This window comes from Triturus cristatus, chromosome 2_2 (assembly GCF_964204655.1).
Source record: "Triturus cristatus chromosome 2_2, aTriCri1.1, whole genome shotgun sequence".
NCBI lineage: Eukaryota > Metazoa > Chordata > Amphibia > Caudata > Salamandridae > Triturus > Triturus cristatus.
This window is the reverse complement of record NC_140582.1, coordinates 34,914,153-34,932,172: the sequence shown is the minus strand read 5'-3', so window position 1 is coordinate 34,932,172 and position 18,020 is coordinate 34,914,153. Positions and strand designations below refer to the sequence as shown.

Sequence of the window (18,020 nt, the reverse complement as noted above, 5' to 3'; positions counted from 1 at the left end):
GGCAACTCCGAGTCAGCGTCAATGGGGGTTAGAGTTGGGAGGTGATCTCTCTGGGAGGGGCTGGGAGGGCATTTATTACAGAGCAAAGCATACTTCCGTAATGTAGCTAGCATCGAAACCGCATTGAAAATAGCAACTTATTGGTATCTAACACCGGTGCGCCTTCATAGGGGCAACCCTCAGAGGAGTCCCACCTGCTGGCGGGGCCGTGATAAAGAGGGCACCCTGCTTCATATATTGTGGGAATGCCCTCTGCTGTCCCTCTATTGGTCCAAAATATTGGACAAGATAGATGACCTGTTTGATGCTGAGATCCCGCGGCTCCCGGTGTATGTAGTCCTGAGTCTACCTAACCCCGTTACATTTCCCCTGAAGAGCAGGAAAGGGCGTCAGATGGGGTTAGCATTGGGTGCAGCTTTATAAAGTATCTTCATGCATTGGGGGATGAACACTATCCCCACATATGTGGGGTGGCTTCACTGCATATGGCACATCATTGGGATGGAACGCATTTCAGCCACACTGAGTGGCTCTGCTGCCTCTTTCTAGAAAATATGGAGTCCATTTTTAAAATTGCTCTTAGCTGAATTCAATGAAATCACGCAGCCCAAATACCTTAGGGTGTTGCGACTCTCCGACTTGGGGACAGAGCTACCACCTGCTCCCACTGTTTGAATGGAATCATTAGTGTGGTGAGGCATGATTTGGTCAGTCAGGGGCTGAGGGATATCGGACCGGGCGAGGGAGGGGTTGTTTCAGTTTTTTTGTTCTATATACACAGTGCTGTCTTTTGCAATGCAGTGTCCTCCTAGCCATGACAGTGATACGAATAGGCGAGACTATTTGTCAGCAATGTACTTTCTTTTCCTTGTTAAATGGATGTATGATAGAGTCTATTGCTTTTTACTGCCATTGCTGATGGAATATTTTCTGTTTTTGAAAATGCTATTAAACACATCTAGACATAAATTACTTGAAAAAAAAATTGCACCACTGACGCAATTTGAGTTTGCCCTTATTACATATTGGGCCCCTGTGGGCAAGTTTTATTAATCATGAAAGGTAGAACGCCAGTGGTGGATGGTACGCTTATTCCTAATTGCCTTGTGGTTTTCCACATGAGTGCAGCTCCTTCTCAAAAGCCATTACTCTATCTGTTTCTCCTCCTGCCAGCACACCTGCAATGAGATTAAATATAAAAAGTGTAGATTAGAGAAGTGCAAAAACTAAATTAAGGTGGTCTAAAAACATAACATATTTCAATTCAAGTAAATGTAAAAAGTGTCAAAAGATGTGTGTACATTTCTTAGCCAATATTTAACCTGTTGGGCTCTCTAGTGTGAAATCTAAGAATATATATTTTAATTCCAATCTTTGCAGTGTTCCCATTCTTGGTGTTTTCAGAATACAGTCTATCAAACTGTATGTCAATAGGCTAGGTTCACTGTTATGAGAGCTCTTTAAGTGTTTTGCTGTGGGATAACTCTCTTCCTGGTTCCTTATGACCCTTATGTGCTGTAGTATCCATTTGTGTACCTCCAGTTTGGTACCTCCTATGTAGTTTTTGTGGCATGGACACCCAAGCATGTAAATGGCATATTCTGTTCTACAGTGTACAGCATGTCTGATTTTGAATGTCTCATTCAAGTTGTTCTTACCCTCTGTGATACTCTTTCCATATTCACAGGCCTTACTACAGCTCTTGAGGCTCTTCTGAGGCTTCAACAAGAGTGTATGTTCTCTTCCTGCATTACACTATTGGGTACTAACTTATTCTTAACTGACTGTGCAAATATATGTATTGGCACAATCGGTTAAGAATAAGTTAGTACACATTATTGTAATGCAGGAAGAGAAAACACACTTGTTGAAGCCTCAGAAGGGCATTAACTGGGCGTAGTAGATGTAAGGCCTGTGAATATGGAAGGAGTATGGAAAGAGATATATATATATATATATATATATATATAGCAAAAAAAAGGAGTTCATGGTACTCCCAAGGTCCGGTGCACTCACGGGGTATGTGTCGGCTATAAAACATCCGCAGACGCGTTTCTGGCTCTTGCCGTCATCAGTGCGGAAAAGCCGTCAATAAAAACATCCCCTCGCCTGCCGCTGTTAGAACGAAAACTCTGTGAGTGTCCCACAGAGTTTTCGTTCTAACAGCGGCAGGCGAGGGGATGTTTTTCTTGACGGCTTTTCCGCACTGATGACGGCAAGAGCCAGAAACACGTCTGTGGATGTTTTATAGCCGACACATACCCCGTGAGTGCACCGGACCTTGGGAGTACCATGAACTCCTTGTTTTTGCTGTGTAATAAGTGGTTTCCACCACCACTTCCCGGTTGCACCCGCTGCGAGTTCGGCTGGCCCCTGTGTTTTGTATATTATATATATATATATATATATATATATATATATATATATATATATATATATATATATATATATATATTACCTACTGGAGGTCGCTACTAGGTATTTATAGTTAGGACCTTGTTTCCAATCTAAAAGCGTTTTTTCTTTTGCCAATTTCTTTGGCGTCATTTGAAGAATCTTAGCAAATTCTTCATAACTAATGGGGTGGTCACTCCAACTGCTGTGTTGAAAGTTTTGATAAAGCGGGGGCTGAGAAAAAGAAGGGACCCAAAACACGTTTTCTCTATGTTAATTTCCATAGGAAACTTTAGACACGGCTACAGCCCGAACTGCTGAACTGAATTACACCAAATGTGGCAAAATGGTAGCAGTTGGTTCGGAAAGCACTCTTTTTGTCAAGTGATGCAAATCCGTTCAGTAGTTCCAGATATATTCAAGCATTTCTCAGATATACAATTGTGGGCGCGGTGGATTCCGCGAACCCTCCTGATCTCTTGCCTGCAATCTGATTGGCTGCCAAGAGTTCAAACCAGGAAGTATTTGCAGCCATCTTGTGACTCAGTTGAACCGTGTCTGATGAAAAAAATGAAAAACAAGAAAAAGGGGTAGGCTAGAAACACCCTTACCCCCTAGGCCTGCTGAGGGCATCCTACAGGGACACCCCAGCGCCAAAAAGGCATTTTTATAATTCAGTGGGAGTCACGGTGGATTTGCAAATCATGCCAAAAAGTTTTAAAAAACAAAGAGCGGTCTCCCGCGCTTCGTTTAAATAATTGGAGGGGGGCTGTGCAGGCCCAGCATACACTTTCGGCCTGGCCCCGGGGAATGGGGTCCCCAGGACCGAAATCGGCATAGAGAAGTCGAGGGCATTAAATAAAAATGAAACAATTCTAATGTTGTAGGAGTCGCAACTCTACTGCGGCGCTCAGTGTGGCCCCCCAGTGTAATGTTGCGCTAGAGTCAAGGATCCATCTTAAATAAATAATTAGAGCTAGTGAGAGTGAGCTTTTTAATCACATTAAAACTGACAGAGTTAGAAATAAAATTTTAAAATACAAATTAAATGTTAAAGTGGAAAATGAAATGTGTTGTAGGTGTTGAATTCGTACTTTTTTTTTGCAGATTCATGATGGGTTTGCGAATCCGGTAAATATTTAAATAGATATATATGTTTAAAAATATACAAGTTTCATCCTTAGGTTATAGGGTGGCTCTAAGAAGAGCCGTTGTGTTCAGTATGTCTTTGTTGCAGCTACATGTAAGTCCGGATGCACAACTTAAGGTTGTTGAGAAACACTCTGTTCCCTTCATCTGCGAAGTGAACTCCATCACTTCTGTAGCTGTCATGCATGTCAAAACGTAGATTGTTGTTATAGATAGAGCCCATGTTATGGTCTCTGAGTTAAGCAGAAACAGCTTTATTACCATGCTTCCAAGCTTTGTCAATCTGTGGACAGAACTGATTTGACCACTTCCATTTCTGTCTTTGGCATATATTACAGTAAAACCAAAGGGGATGATGGACAGAGTGTTGAACATTGCAAGCACTCACCCCCAGACAGTTCAGGCTGGACTGTTCCCATGAGCCACAGGGTCAAGACTGATTTGCATAAGGCTGGGTTCAAACTGGAATGGCATGGTGAGAAAAAAATCGATGGATTTAGGCACAGATCTCTGCACTGAAGTGGATGTATGACATTGCTCTCCATTCTGTACATCAACTGTTGTTTTTGCATTTGTCACCCCGAGTGGGACCGGTATGCCCAGACGTGGGTCCTGTGCTCTCCATGCCACTGGCATCAAGGTATCCTGGCTGAAGAGGGGTGAAACCCCAAAACCAGTCCGAGGATGCTTGTTTCCAGTCCAGGGAGGTCCTGGCTTGGCAGTTTGGTCTGGACTGTTCCCATGAGGCACAGGGTCAAGACTGATTTGCATATGGCTGGGCTCAAACTGGAATGGCATGGTGAGCAAAAAACAATTGATTTAGGCCCAGATCTGTGTACTGGGGTGGATTTATGACATTGTTCTGCATTCTGTCCATCAACTATTGTTTTTGCATATATTACAGTATACAAAGACAGTGTGAGGGAAAAGCAATATCAGTTTTGCAAAGGTATCCTTCATTAGAATCTCCAATCCTAGCCCAGTCAATGTGTCTAGGTCATTGCCACCACAGTGCACAAACATGAGGTAAGGGAATAGGAGATGCAAAAAGGTTTTAAACAAAGGCATCAATTGGTGCCTTTTTATTCCTGTCTGCACAAACATCCAGGTTCTGTAAAAATAGGTCTTTGTCATTACCTCTGTGTTCAGCATACCTTTTGCCCCAGAAAACATAGCTGTGTTCTACAATCCATATTGTAAGAATTTTGAAGGGGCATGTGAAATGAATCAAAAGATAACTGTAGCTGAATAAGTCAGTTGTTACAATGAGAGGTATCTAAAATGGTAGAGATTATGTTTTAGAAAAAGGAGATAACTGGTTGTTTATAAACATTGTGTACTCAAAAATAGGATGCATGTTACTTTGAAGAACAAGCATCTTTCTGATTGGTTATAGAACATTTTTTGAAAGGTACAGTAGACAGGATAAGCTAATATTTTGCAAAAGTCAACCACACCTGCTATTTGCATTTGTAAGCTAGTGTGCTCAATTTGAAAATGTGGTGAACTTGTGAGCTGCTGGTATAGCTGCATGTTGCAGAAACTGTTACTATGGAAATTAGGATTAAGCAGCATGGGGGAAGGGTTGAAAGTTAACTGTAGTTTCAAAATAGGAAATGGTAAATTATATATATGTGATAGGCTTCTAAAGTAAGTTTTCCCAAATCAGTACTATGTTTAGAAGTGGTATGTTCTTAAAAATGTACTAGTATTGAGGGTATTAGGTTTTTGAACTCCCGTAAGGGTTCGTGATTCCTTTGCGATGCTACACTACAGCACCGCGGTGGAGTCGCAACTCCAGTAAGTTACGGAATCAGATTGGGTACTTTTAGAAGAGGGTAATAAAGGATTAATATGTGTATCCAATAGAAAAGTGTTTTGGAATTAGAAAAAAATCGAGTATTTTTGTTTTGTTACTTACACTAATTTCTGAGCAAAAAGAGAGGGGAAGTTTACCATTACTGGTTTTACATTGTTGAGAGTGGTGCATCACATTAATTGTGTGGCAAAGAAAGGGAGTTTCTGATATTTTCATATTCTGCAATAGTATTTTGGAGGTGAGTTGCAAATGTGTAAGGTGTGTTATGTATTGTGTAGGAGCATTTCAGTGTTTGCAATGATATTTTTAACCTTGCAATGCACTGTTCATAAAGCATGCTTAGCATTAGAGAAATGTCATGTTTCAAATATGTTACCAAATGTACGAACCTGTTTTATAGTCTGTTTTATTGTACTGAAATAAGATTGAAATAGGTTGTGCATACTATATTGGTGCCGATTCCGATCCTGTAAAACCCGGGTACGAATGGTCGTACGGAGCGTATTCTCCGTCCGACTCGTACCCGGGAAAACCACCTTACAAACCCGCAAGTACGATTCGTACAGAAATGCCATTTCCGTACGAGTCGTACAAAACACCGTCCGGCCAAAAAATACCCACAATTCCGAACCGGGACATCGCGTACGTGACGTCCGGACGGAGTCAGGCAGCGTTTTACGAACCAGCAAGTACGATTCGTACCCACAGCACTCCGCACGGCTATATTTTTACGGGAGCCAAAAAGTGCCGGAAAAGCTAAGTACGCCAGGATGCACGAGGAAAAGGGGGTCCGGTACGCGCCGTCCCCCGACCCCGGTAGGTACGCGCGTACCCCCACCCCCGTAGGTACGTGCCGTCCCCCCACCCCCGTAGGTACGTGCCGTCCCCCCACCCCCGTAGGTACGCGCCATACCCCCACCCCCTTAGGTACGCGCCGTCCCCCCACCCCATAGGTACGCGCCGTACCCCCAGCGCTATGCACAAATTTTGTTCGAGAGTATGAGGTGCGCAAATGACGAATTGCAGTATCTATATGCTTCTATTGTGAGCTGTAAGTGAAGAATGAAGCAGCAAGAGAAAAGTGATGTTCAGAACATGATGGCAAATGGATTAGTGTTTATGCTACTTCATATGAGTCTCTGAAAGGTACACTTGAAGTAGGCCGCAAAGGTTTAGGTGTCACCTTTAAATGGAAATTGCACCCTGTCAAGATAGAATATCTGCATGCTATCATGACCGAGGCATGGGTTTACTTCTACATGTATTCTGACATGTGTTGTGCATCTGATGACCCTGACTTAAAAACTGTGTAGCTCATCATACAGGTGCACAAATCTTGTCAGTCCTACTAGAGCATTAAGTTGCAGAAGCAGACTTCTGTTACCTATGTAGGTCTCACAGAAGCCCTTGAATACAGAGTTCAACAACCACCTGCCTTGTATAATGAGGAGAAAGTAATACATACACCTTCTTCTACAGAAATGTAGAGAGCATGTAGTGTGAAACAGAGGTATTCTAGTACTTGTAGGTCTCTTTTGATGTATCATGTCACCACTAAGAGGCACAGACACACAGATTGAGGCCTTGAGAAACATGGTTAGACTTACAACTGTGACATGAGAAGAGTTGGACTTTCGTACGTGGCTAGGCGTAACATTGTGAGCTGTCAATGAATAATGAAGCTGTAAGAGAAAAGTGAGGTATAAAACATGTTGGCAGTTGGATTAGTGTTTATGCTACTTAAACACTGTAAATGTACACTTGAAGTAGGCCTCATAAATGTAGGTGGAGGGATTAACGGGGGAACATGGCGGCCAGCTAGTTAGCCAGTTACGGGTCGAGTTCCGGAAACCTCCACGGGATAGCTGATCTCCCGCTGTCCTGATGCTGCTGGTTGGCGGTGGTTAACCAGTGTCTCCGCTTCTTCCTGCAGGGATATCATCTTCTTGTTCTCGCCCCAGCCCCCGTCACCGCATTCGGAGCTTTGGTCCGGCTGGGTCCCGCTCAGCAGTTTGCGGTTTTGGGGAGGTTTGTGGCGGCAGACATGTGCTGAAGTGCACCGCGAACAGCAAGCCTGCCGGTCCGCGGCACCGCGCAGTGAACGCCCCCGTCTGCTCACAGGACTGCAGGCTTGTAGGCTTGCAGGTTCGCCCGCCGACCGATCTTCCGTTTGGGATCTGGGGAAGTTCGCGGTCTGGAGACGGGAGGTATAATGCTGGTTCTAGAAGAGTCTTTTTCTGTCTCCTAGTGACCATAACGGATCGGTGCTTTGCTTGGAGAAGGCTTGGGGTTGCTGCCTTACCCCTTACTCGGCGTGTAAAGGGCTAAGGTAACTATTGGAGAGTTTTGCACCTTTGGGCTGGAGCTGGGACTTTGGGACTCTGGGCCTTTGGAACATTGGGACTTGGTGGGGTAGCGATGTTTTTTTTTTGGCTCCTATAATTCTACAAAAAGGTATGATTTATCTCCAAGTGCGTCTAAGTGCAAGCTAGATTGTTATTGTTTGTGTATGCTGCTGCACAGAAAAAGGGGCTGAATTTCAGGCGCTTTTGGCGCTTTTAATTAGTAAGGATAGTATCCGGGAGAGTTTTTTTTCTCTGGGGTGGGTGGCCCCTCAATACGTGTAGTAGGAAGGAAATAGTTTTAGTACAATAGGAGCGGGGGAGGGCCTTATGGAGCTTTAAGTAGCTCTAAATAAGCTGTCTTCTTTTTTTGGGAGGTAATTTAAACAGCTTTGGCACCTAGTGACACCTCGAGTATTACCATATTAATAACTGCCAACCTGTCAGCTAAAGAGAACGGAAGCTTAATCCAATGTGCAACTAGGACTTCAAGCTTGGACATTACTCTCCCATAGTGGAGAAGTGTGGCTCAATGGTTAGAGTGGCAGACCTCGATGCAGAGCACTGGTCCGGGACCAGGCTTCGATTCCCGTCACGGCAGGGTCTCGGGCCATAAATTCCGCGGACCGGATATTCTCGCCTCAGTGCCTATTCTAATCATGGGTCCCACGCTGCAACTCTGGGCAATAGCTTGCTTAATCTCCACAACGGCCCCAACAGCGCTGGGATGCCTGGCCTCACCATGGGGGTGCCCAGGAGTGGACACCTCACATGGAAAGCCAGGAAGGGTTCCACAGCGGTATGAGTAAAAGCGCCAGGATGCCCCCGTTGGGGGTGGCAGTGCGCTATACAAGTACAAACACATTTACATTTACATAGTGTTCCTGCAGTACTACACTGGGGTCTCTATGCACCCACACTCCTAGATACTTGACAGGGACTGATGCCCATTCCAGTGGAAATGTAATGGCATGTGGTTGCATCCCTGATGTGAGCGTTGGAATTATTGATTTTGCCCAGATTATACACAGGCCAGTATATTCCTGAAATACCTGTCCTAGATTGACGACCGTGTCCCTAACCTAAAGTGTCATATCGTCAGCATATAATGACATAATCAGTGGGGGCAAGTGAAAACTGAGCACTGCAGCCGCATGTTTTTGCCTAATCATGCAGGCTAGTGCCTCCATAAGGATTGTGAATAAGAGGCAACAGAGGACAGCCCTGTCTTGTCCCTCTGTGCACCCTAAAGCATCTGTTGTATTGTTATTCATATGCACTTGCGCAGTTGGAGATTCATACAGTAATCTGATCCATCGTAAGAACGCCTCAGGCATCCCCATGTTCGCCAGTATAGCACACATATGTCCATAAAATGGAATCAAAAGCTTTGGCGGCATCTAGCAGGACTGCAGCTGCTGGTAGGGTAGGCCCTATTTAGTGTAGCAATGCAAATATCGTATGGAGATTTTGCGTAGCGGATCGTGCAGTTATGAAACCAGATTGATCAGGAAATACTAGCTGGGACATCAGTGGTTGTAGCTGTAGAGCAAGTATCTTAGCCGGGACAATTGCATCTATATTTATAAGAGATAGTGGTCTGTAGGATTCACATCTTTCTCGCGCTTTGTCTGGTTTCAGCAATTTATTATGATTGCCTCTTTCAACAAGGGCGGCAGTGCACCACTGTCATGTGCCTCCTCAAACTGCGTGCAGGTGTGAAGCTAGTAGGTCAGAAAATTCATTATAGAACTCCCCAGTGAAGCCGTCCATTCCCGGGGCCTTACCATTCGGCAATGCACTGATCGCCTCCCTCACCTCGTCAACTGTCACTGGCTGCGACAGGTACTCTCTTTGTCCCGGCGACAGCCATGCAAGTGCCACATTCTCTAGATAATGGTTCAATTGCATCAGTGATGCAGTGTTTTTAAATCCATATAGACTTGCATAGAATGTTTTAAATGCTTGATGTATTGTTTTGTTTGAGTAGCACGTTGTACCTCCTTCATCCACTATATGGATTATGGCTTCTGAATCTTTCTGCGATCTCAGCTTTTGTGCAAGGCTACGACCACCTCTCCCGCCCTTACTCGGGCCACATGACGTTTTGACATAAAGCGCGCCTCTTGATCTGGCATGGATTCATAGTCCGACAGCTGCTCTCTAATAGACGCTAGGATAGCCTCCATTGGGTGACGTTCATATTCTCTTTCTAAAGAGTTTAGCTTATCTTCCGCCTTATTTAATTGTGTTATGATACTTCTCAGTACCCCTGTTTGTGTGCTTATGAATTTCCCTGAGTGTAATTTTGAAAGTTTCCCACAGTGAGCTCTGACTTGTCACCTAACCTGCATTTAATGCAAAATACTCTATCACCTTAGGCACCTCCTCTTTAAAAGCTGCATCCAGGAGCGCTGCCGGGCTAAAATGGCAGACAAACAGCGCAGGAGCTACACTTGATACCTTCAGTTGCAACAGGACCGGCACATCATCAGACAGTGTCTTAGGGATGCTCCGTACGTTATCCATCCATTGGCACACCTCAGTAGAGAGTAGCCAATAGCCTAGTCTCGAAAAGGTTCTGTGGACTGTGGAAACATATGTACCTTCCCTCGTTGTCGGGTGCCTCAGATGTCAAGCATCTTCCAGGCCGTATTAATCCATCCCACCCCATTATACCTCGGCTGCCTGTTTGATCATCTATATATGGTGCATAGGTATTAACTAATGTCACATCGGTACCTGCTAACTGGCCCATGCGATTATGAGCCTACCTTGATCATCTACATGGTGAGCTGTGAGTGCAAAGAGAATCCCATGCTTACTCAGCAGCAGGACCACCGTGAATATGTGGAATACGAAAAAGGCTAAGCGACATATCGCCGACTTGGTCACTCACTATAGTGTTGTCTGACCGCCCACCAAGGTGCGTCTCCTGCAACAGGGTCACATGAATATTGCGTCTGTTAAAGTATTGCAGCACTAGCCTAACCTTTCGGGGGTTATTAAGGCCTCTCATGTTCCGTGTACTAAAGTTTACACTGTCATCCATCCGGTCATAGTGTCTCTTTATAGTGTAGTGCCAGTATACTCAGTATTTAATAGCAGGGTTGTGCGGGCAGGACCATTGTGCATGTCGGTACAGGTATACCTAAACTAAACAAGTGAATTTCCCCCACCCCACTTCAGCGGCCCCAAATAGCCAATGGTATCCTCAACAATTAAGGAACATACACCAATGCAACATTGAGATTTTTAGAAGAAAAAAAAAATCAAGACAAGAAAATTACAGCACACTGTGCTGAACTTATCTGGGGTGCTGCCTCACGGGGGTTCGCCAGTAGCCCAATCTCCCTCCAGGTGGGTGGATGTGGCAAGGTTAACAGGCATAATCACGACCGCTCCCCACCCACTGAAACGTACAATGGTCTATGGAATTATATAGTACTTCCCACTGCTAGGGAGAACGGTCCCATATTCATACTGGTAGTGTCTCAGGGCGACTGTAGCGACAATTTCACCCATTGTTCAAATCTTATATTCAGGCTTCTCCGTCTTCAACATCCGAATTGCTTCGGGCTTGTACGGTAGACAGTATCTTTTTCAGGTAGTTTTTGGCCGCCTTGGGTGTCAAAAAAATTTGCTGCTTGCCGTGATGTTCCACTAGAAGATGCTCTGGATACAAAATGGCATATGAAATATTTGCCTTTTGTAGCTGCAGCTTGACAGCCAGAAACTCCCTTTGTGCAGCCTGTACTGTAGCCGTTAAGTCTGGGCAGAAAGAAGCCTGATTTCCTTAGTACTGCTACTCCCTTTTTTCTGGCTAGCCTGAGTACTGTATCTCCATCTCGATAATTCAGGAGCTTCACTATATTAGAGCGTGGAGGAATCCCCGGTGGGGGGCGTGCCGCAAGCGAGCGATGTGCCCTCTCCACAACCAATAGAGCAGACAAGTTTTCAGCACCAAACACCGCCTTGAGCACCTCTTCAATGTAGATCTCCATTCTCCCAGTGTTGGTGGACTCTGGCACACCAGTATTGCGTAGATTATTAAGGCTGCAGCGCGCTTTGAGGACTTTGTTTTGGCTTGTATGATTGTCCGGACACGCTCCATATTCAAACTCTTTGAGCTCACCATCTGCAGTTCGTCCTCCGATTTGGAAATTCTGTGTTCCGTCTCTGCAATACGCACAGATTGCTTATCCATTTTAGCCGCCATGTTGTTTATCCATTGTTGTTTATCCATATATTCAAGGAGTCAATTTTGCCGTCAATGGATTGCAAACCATTTTACTCAGCCAGCAGTGTAGTTTCAAGAGCACTACTCTCCGTGGTTCACGTGGGCTGCCCCTCTGATGTGCCTGCTTCAGACAGCTGTTTTGTGGAACCTAGTGTTTTGAATGTGAGCCTGGCTTGCGTTCTTTCTGCTTTATCCATGGTGGTGGTCGCCCAGTGCACCACAGCTGCACACAAAGATAAGTAACGTTTTATCTGCTATTGCTCTTTCTCTCAGGAGCTTGACTGCTGGTATGCAATTACTACAGACCATCGGAGCGGACCCCCCCACCAGTGTTCAGGAGAGCAGTCCCGGTATCCTGCAGCACCTTCACTGCCATAGTGCATATCCTGGATGTGGCTGATACATTCAAATGGTGTATATTTCCTGATCGATTTTAAGATGTAATAGGCTGAAGAGGTCATAGTCGATACTTGGGCACCCATAATGAGGTTGTCATCAATGACAACCTCAGTTGTCAAAGTTTTTGGCTTTGGTGAGAGGCAGCGGGGGTGAGGAAGATGCTCCAGCCATGGGTCGTGACGAGAGAAGTTACACGTAGGCTTCAGGCATCACACCTTTTTGATCAAAAGCATTCATGCAAGTCAAGGTAGAGAACTAAAGGCACATACATAGATGAAAGCAAAAGCACAGTCTTGAAAACAAAATAATTAGTAGACCTGATGTTTAAGGGAGAGAGAGAGGGGTAAGAGGGAAGTTGAGTTGAGATAACATTTATTAGTTCTGTGCTGTTGGAAGGTGGTTTATTAGTAAGGGCAGGTAGGTACCTACACCTAGTAATAACACCACAATCACAAATAAGGTCCAGTCAATTTCTCAATAAATGAATCCTTGCATAACCCTTGGTAGCTTGGCTAGGCAGGGATCAAAGTTGCTGGGTAGCTCTCCCATATTTATCCAGGCTTCTTGGCCGGCAAGCAGGGGATTACCCCCGACCAGTGGGGTACAGGGTGCCGCCCTCAATGATGACCACCCTGTAGTGTGGCATATTCTTGTCCCAGAAAGTACTGTTCTTTAAAAACCAAACTAGAAAATATCTCCCGGATCTTAATGTCAGGGAAAGCCAACCCACAGGTGTGGCTAACTTTTCCTAACACTCCCCTTCAAGACCCTCTGCTAATTCAATTACAGGGGCTCCTATCTAGCTGTGGGTGCAGGAAGTAGGGGTGGGCCTGGGTCCTGTCCTGAGTTTCTTTCCCTCTTTGAAGACCAGTTTGGCTACCCAGCCTTCTTCCTGCCTTTTGCTCTGTTGCAGCAGATCACCTCCCACCAGATGTCGCCTTCGTATCAACACAGACCAATTTACACCTCATTAAGGCAGATTGGGTCTGCCTGTCAAAGGCTGGTCAATCAGAAGAGGCTGCATGAGGGCTGAATTCAGGCACAACAGAAAAGCAAGTTCTAGTACTTCTTTTCTGTCATAGTTATATAATAAATCCAGACATTTGGCAAGTTGTTGGATTCATTCTAACTATTGCTTTGGCTCTTTGAAATATCGTTTTAGCTCACTCCTGTCAATAGCTAGACTTTATTAAAGTTTAATAAAGCCTTCCATGTTAGAGCTAATGCACTACAATGGGGAAAACATCATTGGTAGGTTTTAGCTCACCAGGGCTATAAAACATCTTTTATAATGCCCCTGCTTATAGTTACAAGGCACCCTACACCTGGGGCACCTAGGGGAGATCTTAGCACTGACTTATATGTACAAACATGACGAAGTTTAAGACTTTGGAAGTACCTTTAATTCTAAGGTCGAATTTGCATGTAATTTTAAGTTAAAAGCAGACTGCAAAACAGGGCTGACTTTTAAAATGGCAGTAGGTCACACAGCTGTGCACACTTAAGAGCATTAAATCTGCTCAGCCTCTAAACTCTTCGCTGCGGCGTAAATTCCGCCGCAGCGTTGCCGCAGTGCTGACATTCCATTCCTGGGCGTGGTCATGACGTCTCCCGGCCGTCGTCCAAACACACCCATCGTGACTTATGACGGCCGGGAGACGTCATGAGCATGGAAGAGGCTAAACCTAGATGCCCTTCCATATACTAGGGACTTATATGTAGGTTGTCAGTACTAATTGTAATATACCTAATTACAATGTACCGTTTATATAGAGCACTAGACCTGGATCTGGTTAGCACACCCCAGGCCACAATCAGAGTCAGAAAAACAGCATCTAGTAGTCAAAATGAGGGCAAAAAGTGTGGGGGACACTGCAAAAAGCTCTGGTATCTCACACAACCTCCTCCCCAGCCCACAGTGAAGGAGACTATGCCCATCCCTGGGAGAATGTCCCTGGTCTGTCAGACGAGGAAGAAAGTAAAGAAACCAGGCTGTAAAATTCTAAGGCCTACTCTGCTTTAGATTCTCTTGCTAAGGTCTCTTCCTCCTGGAAGCCGACCCATCTGCACAGTAACAGGACCCATTTGAAAATGAAACATCACAGCTGCTCCATTGTCTTTCTCCCTTTTTAGTTTGGGTAGTGAGGTACCCATCTCCCCTTACCCTAACTTTGCTAGGGCAACACTTAGCTTACCCATAGAGGTTTCCCAACACTTCAGCAACCCCACCATGACCAACAGGATCAGGGGCCTAACTTCCTTTAGGCCATGGGGTCCGCCTCTCATGTCAAGTACAGTTCTGCCATGAAGGTCAGCGCCCAGTAGAGGTTACTGACAGCTGTCAGAATCCAGAACCCCACCCTATGTTCTCCACTGGCAGGTGTTGAGCTGATTTAGGGTCAACTGTGGGTTCCTGGAACCTCTTCTGCTATTCAGAGTGGGGGGATACCATGTCCTGTGGCAAACACCCTTCTTCCTCTCTTCCTTCTGTCACTGCAGGTGCAGTACCCTGCTGTTTAATGGCTGCCTGACTCCTAAGGACTTCCTTGTGGTTAAGTGAAGTCTCACTGTTGCCAGCTTTGGGGTTTTCCCTTACTGGAACAGGAGAACCTTGACTCACTGGGACTGTCTTTGAGAGTGGCTTAGCTTTCCTCTTCTTTTTTCCTTTCTTTTGAGAGAGGAGTCTCCTAGCTAGAGGGACTGGCTTCCCAGGATCTTTGATGTGGGGGCACCCTGGGTGACCTTCCCACCTGGGAGCAGACCAACCTCTGGGAGGTCATTGCCTACGGTACAACCTAAGAAGAGGTCAGAATGGACTACTACCATATATCAGTTAGGGTACCCTCCCTTTCCTTGGGTACTATGGCTACAGGTTTGCCTGTGACCTCACCTGGTGCTAACCTTACTCTTCATGTCTCTTCTGGAACATTCTGATCTGGGGACACCAACCTGTCACTCACCATAATGTGACTGGCAGAGGTGACTCTCAGGTCAGTGGTAGGGGTTCCATTCACCTGAATGGAGTGTAAGAGCCTACTCCAACCCTCAAGGATCACCAGCTTACCATCTGGACTTGTTTCCCAGCGAAATGCTATGAGGGCCTCCCAATCTGGGGAGTCCTCCTTTATGGCTACTCTGGACAGCCCAGTGATAACCACCTTCATGGAACAAGCAGGGTCACCCCTGAAGTGATCTGGCTGGTGACAGCTAAAATACACCCTGTTGTCCAAGTACTTTCTAAGCCCTGGGACCCTCTGCTTCTGCTTATCAGAGTTGGGTGGGATCTACTCGCCTTTTTTTAGTTTAGGGTTCTGGGGTACTGAGAAAGTATCTGTGGTGGGCTTACCACCTCCCTCCTTAGGTTTTTGTAGGCCAAACCCACCTTTTTGGAGTCTCCCCCCTCCCCCGGGGGTTCTTAGGTACTCTTGTGAGCACCCACCTATCAGCGGTCTCCTCTAGTTCCCTGGGACGAGACAACTTAGGGTCAACTAGATACTGGCATAACTTAGCTGAGGTACAATTACTCAAAATGTGCTCCTTCATGAACAGGTTATAGAGGCCCTTCTAGAAACATAGCTCATTTCCCTGTATCCTTTACTGAGATGTCTACAAAGTTCACCTAGCACTGGGTGCTGACTTTGTGGGTGTACCTGGACTTCATCCTGCACTGTTCTGGGGCGAGACCAAAATTCCTGATCAGATACTGCTTCATATGGGAGTAAGATTGTGTTGCTTCCCCCTCTAGGACCAAGAGCCTATTCTTAAGAGTTACTGGGAACAGCTCCCACAGGAGTGAACCCCAGTTTTGAGAGCTAACCCTCTTCCTTCTAAGGGCCCTCTTAAATGCTGTTAGCCATTTTACTATGTCGTCACCCTTCTGATACTTAGGGACAGACCCCTTGGGTAGTCTGAGATCAAACCTACCATCCCTGGACATCTCACTATCTTCCTTGTCTTCACTGCCACCATCCTTTTTCTCCTGCCTTTCCCACTTCTTAGCTAGGTCCACTTTCTACTTCTCTACAGCTATCACAGCTAGGTGAGCTTCCAGCATCCTTTCCCTGAGGGACAACTCTAGGTTATCTGTGGGGGAGCCTCCCCCAATGAGCTGAATTTATGCACCTGGTACTAAAAGTAATAGGCAAGATGTCATCCTACTCCTGGAAGTTGTTTGAGGGGTCATCCTTCCCCTCCTCTCCCCTTCATTCCCTGGAGTTGGCCTTACGGGACCTAATCATCTCTGCTTTCCTAATTCTGTTAGCAGCTGGTAGCCTCTTGGCCTTACACTATGTACTGTAAGATTAGTCAGGTTAGCCAGATCAAGCTTTAACCCCTTCAGTGCCCATGAAGAGCTGGACTCGTCATGGGCCGCGGTTGCGCTGAGCCCATGACGAGTCCAGCTCGTCATAGACCCCGCCCGCTAATGAAAGCGCCGGCACAGGGCGGGGAAAGGAGCGGGAACTGAAGGGGTTAAGGTTTGGGTCACACAGAAACCTTGTATATCGGAGATAGAACAATTTACAAAAATGAAAAAACAAATTTAAAGCAGTTTAGTCCAAATTCACAAATTTCTAAAATCTGTTTTTGTTCTAAGTCAATTTACTAGATTTGTAAAGATCTTCACTTAAATATTATATGGTGTTGTCAAACACAAGTACTGGCCCCAACCACTGTGCACCAAATGTTGGAAGGTGGTTTATAAGTAAAGGCAGGCAGGTACTTGCACTTAATAATAACACCGCAAACACAAATAAGGTCCAGTGAAGTTCTCAATAAATTAATCCTTGCTCAACCCTTGGTAGCTTGGTTGCGAGCAGACAGGCTTAACTTAGGAGAACGGTCTGTAAAGAATTTGCAAAACAAAACATCTCTACAATAAATAAGTAAGACACAACACACAATAGATATCCAACACCAATTTATAAAAATAGGAAATATTTTTAATATTAAAATGACACCAAAATGCCCAAAATTCAATGAAGGGAACCAGAGGTTGAATGTTTAAAGAAGAAACACTTTCTAGTGCCTAGGGACATCTGCTCACACTAGACCGGAACAAGGTCAAAGTTTCAGGTTGACCGCAATGGAGCATGTGTCGGATACAGTGAGCGGTAGGGCCTGGTCAAATTTTTACCTTCTGACTTAGTCACTGTTTTGAAGCTTTTTCTCTCGAACTCGAGCGGGTCTGTTTGGCAGGCCTGGTTTGAATATGAAGATAGTGGCCAAGTCCAGCAGGAGGCCTCAATGAACTACTGGAAGTCTTGTCAACTATGACAAGCTCCAGAGCTTCAGCCAGACGAAACTGGATTTTATTCCAGATTCAACGTCGCCGGCTTGACTTTAGACGACAGGTCAGCCAACTTACGGAGCTTTTAAAAATAATTCTCCAAATGTTCTCAAACATCTGTATCTTCTTCCAGTAGGTCACTTGAGGTTCTGAAGTGTCCACAACACCAATCCAAGGATCCAGAATCTTTAAGCGGCTCCTTGGGACATTTGGACTACAATTCCCATAATGCACCTGGCCAAATCCTTAAAAGTCCAGTTAAATGTCGTTGGCTGGGTTCTTCTTGGTGGAAATGATGCAGATGGAGCTCTTTTAACATGGTGCTTTCAGAGAAGTCCACTCCTTCAACGACAAGGCAAAGTCCTTTTTGAGCTGAAGACCAAAGTGTGC

General features: G+C 45.3%; 1 protein-coding gene across 1 annotated transcript in view; it reads right to left on the bottom strand.

Moving 5' to 3' along the window:
• Positions 1 to 1,002: 1,002 nt before the first annotated feature.
• Positions 1,003 to 18,020, bottom strand: part of LOC146861793 (uncharacterized) — a 379,950-nt gene continuing 362,932 nt past the window's right edge. The window contains exon 7 of the mRNA XM_085643196.1: positions 1,003 to 1,178. The gene's annotated coding sequence lies outside the window, so the exon portion shown is untranslated. The remainder of the gene's footprint in view (positions 1,179 to 18,020) is intronic.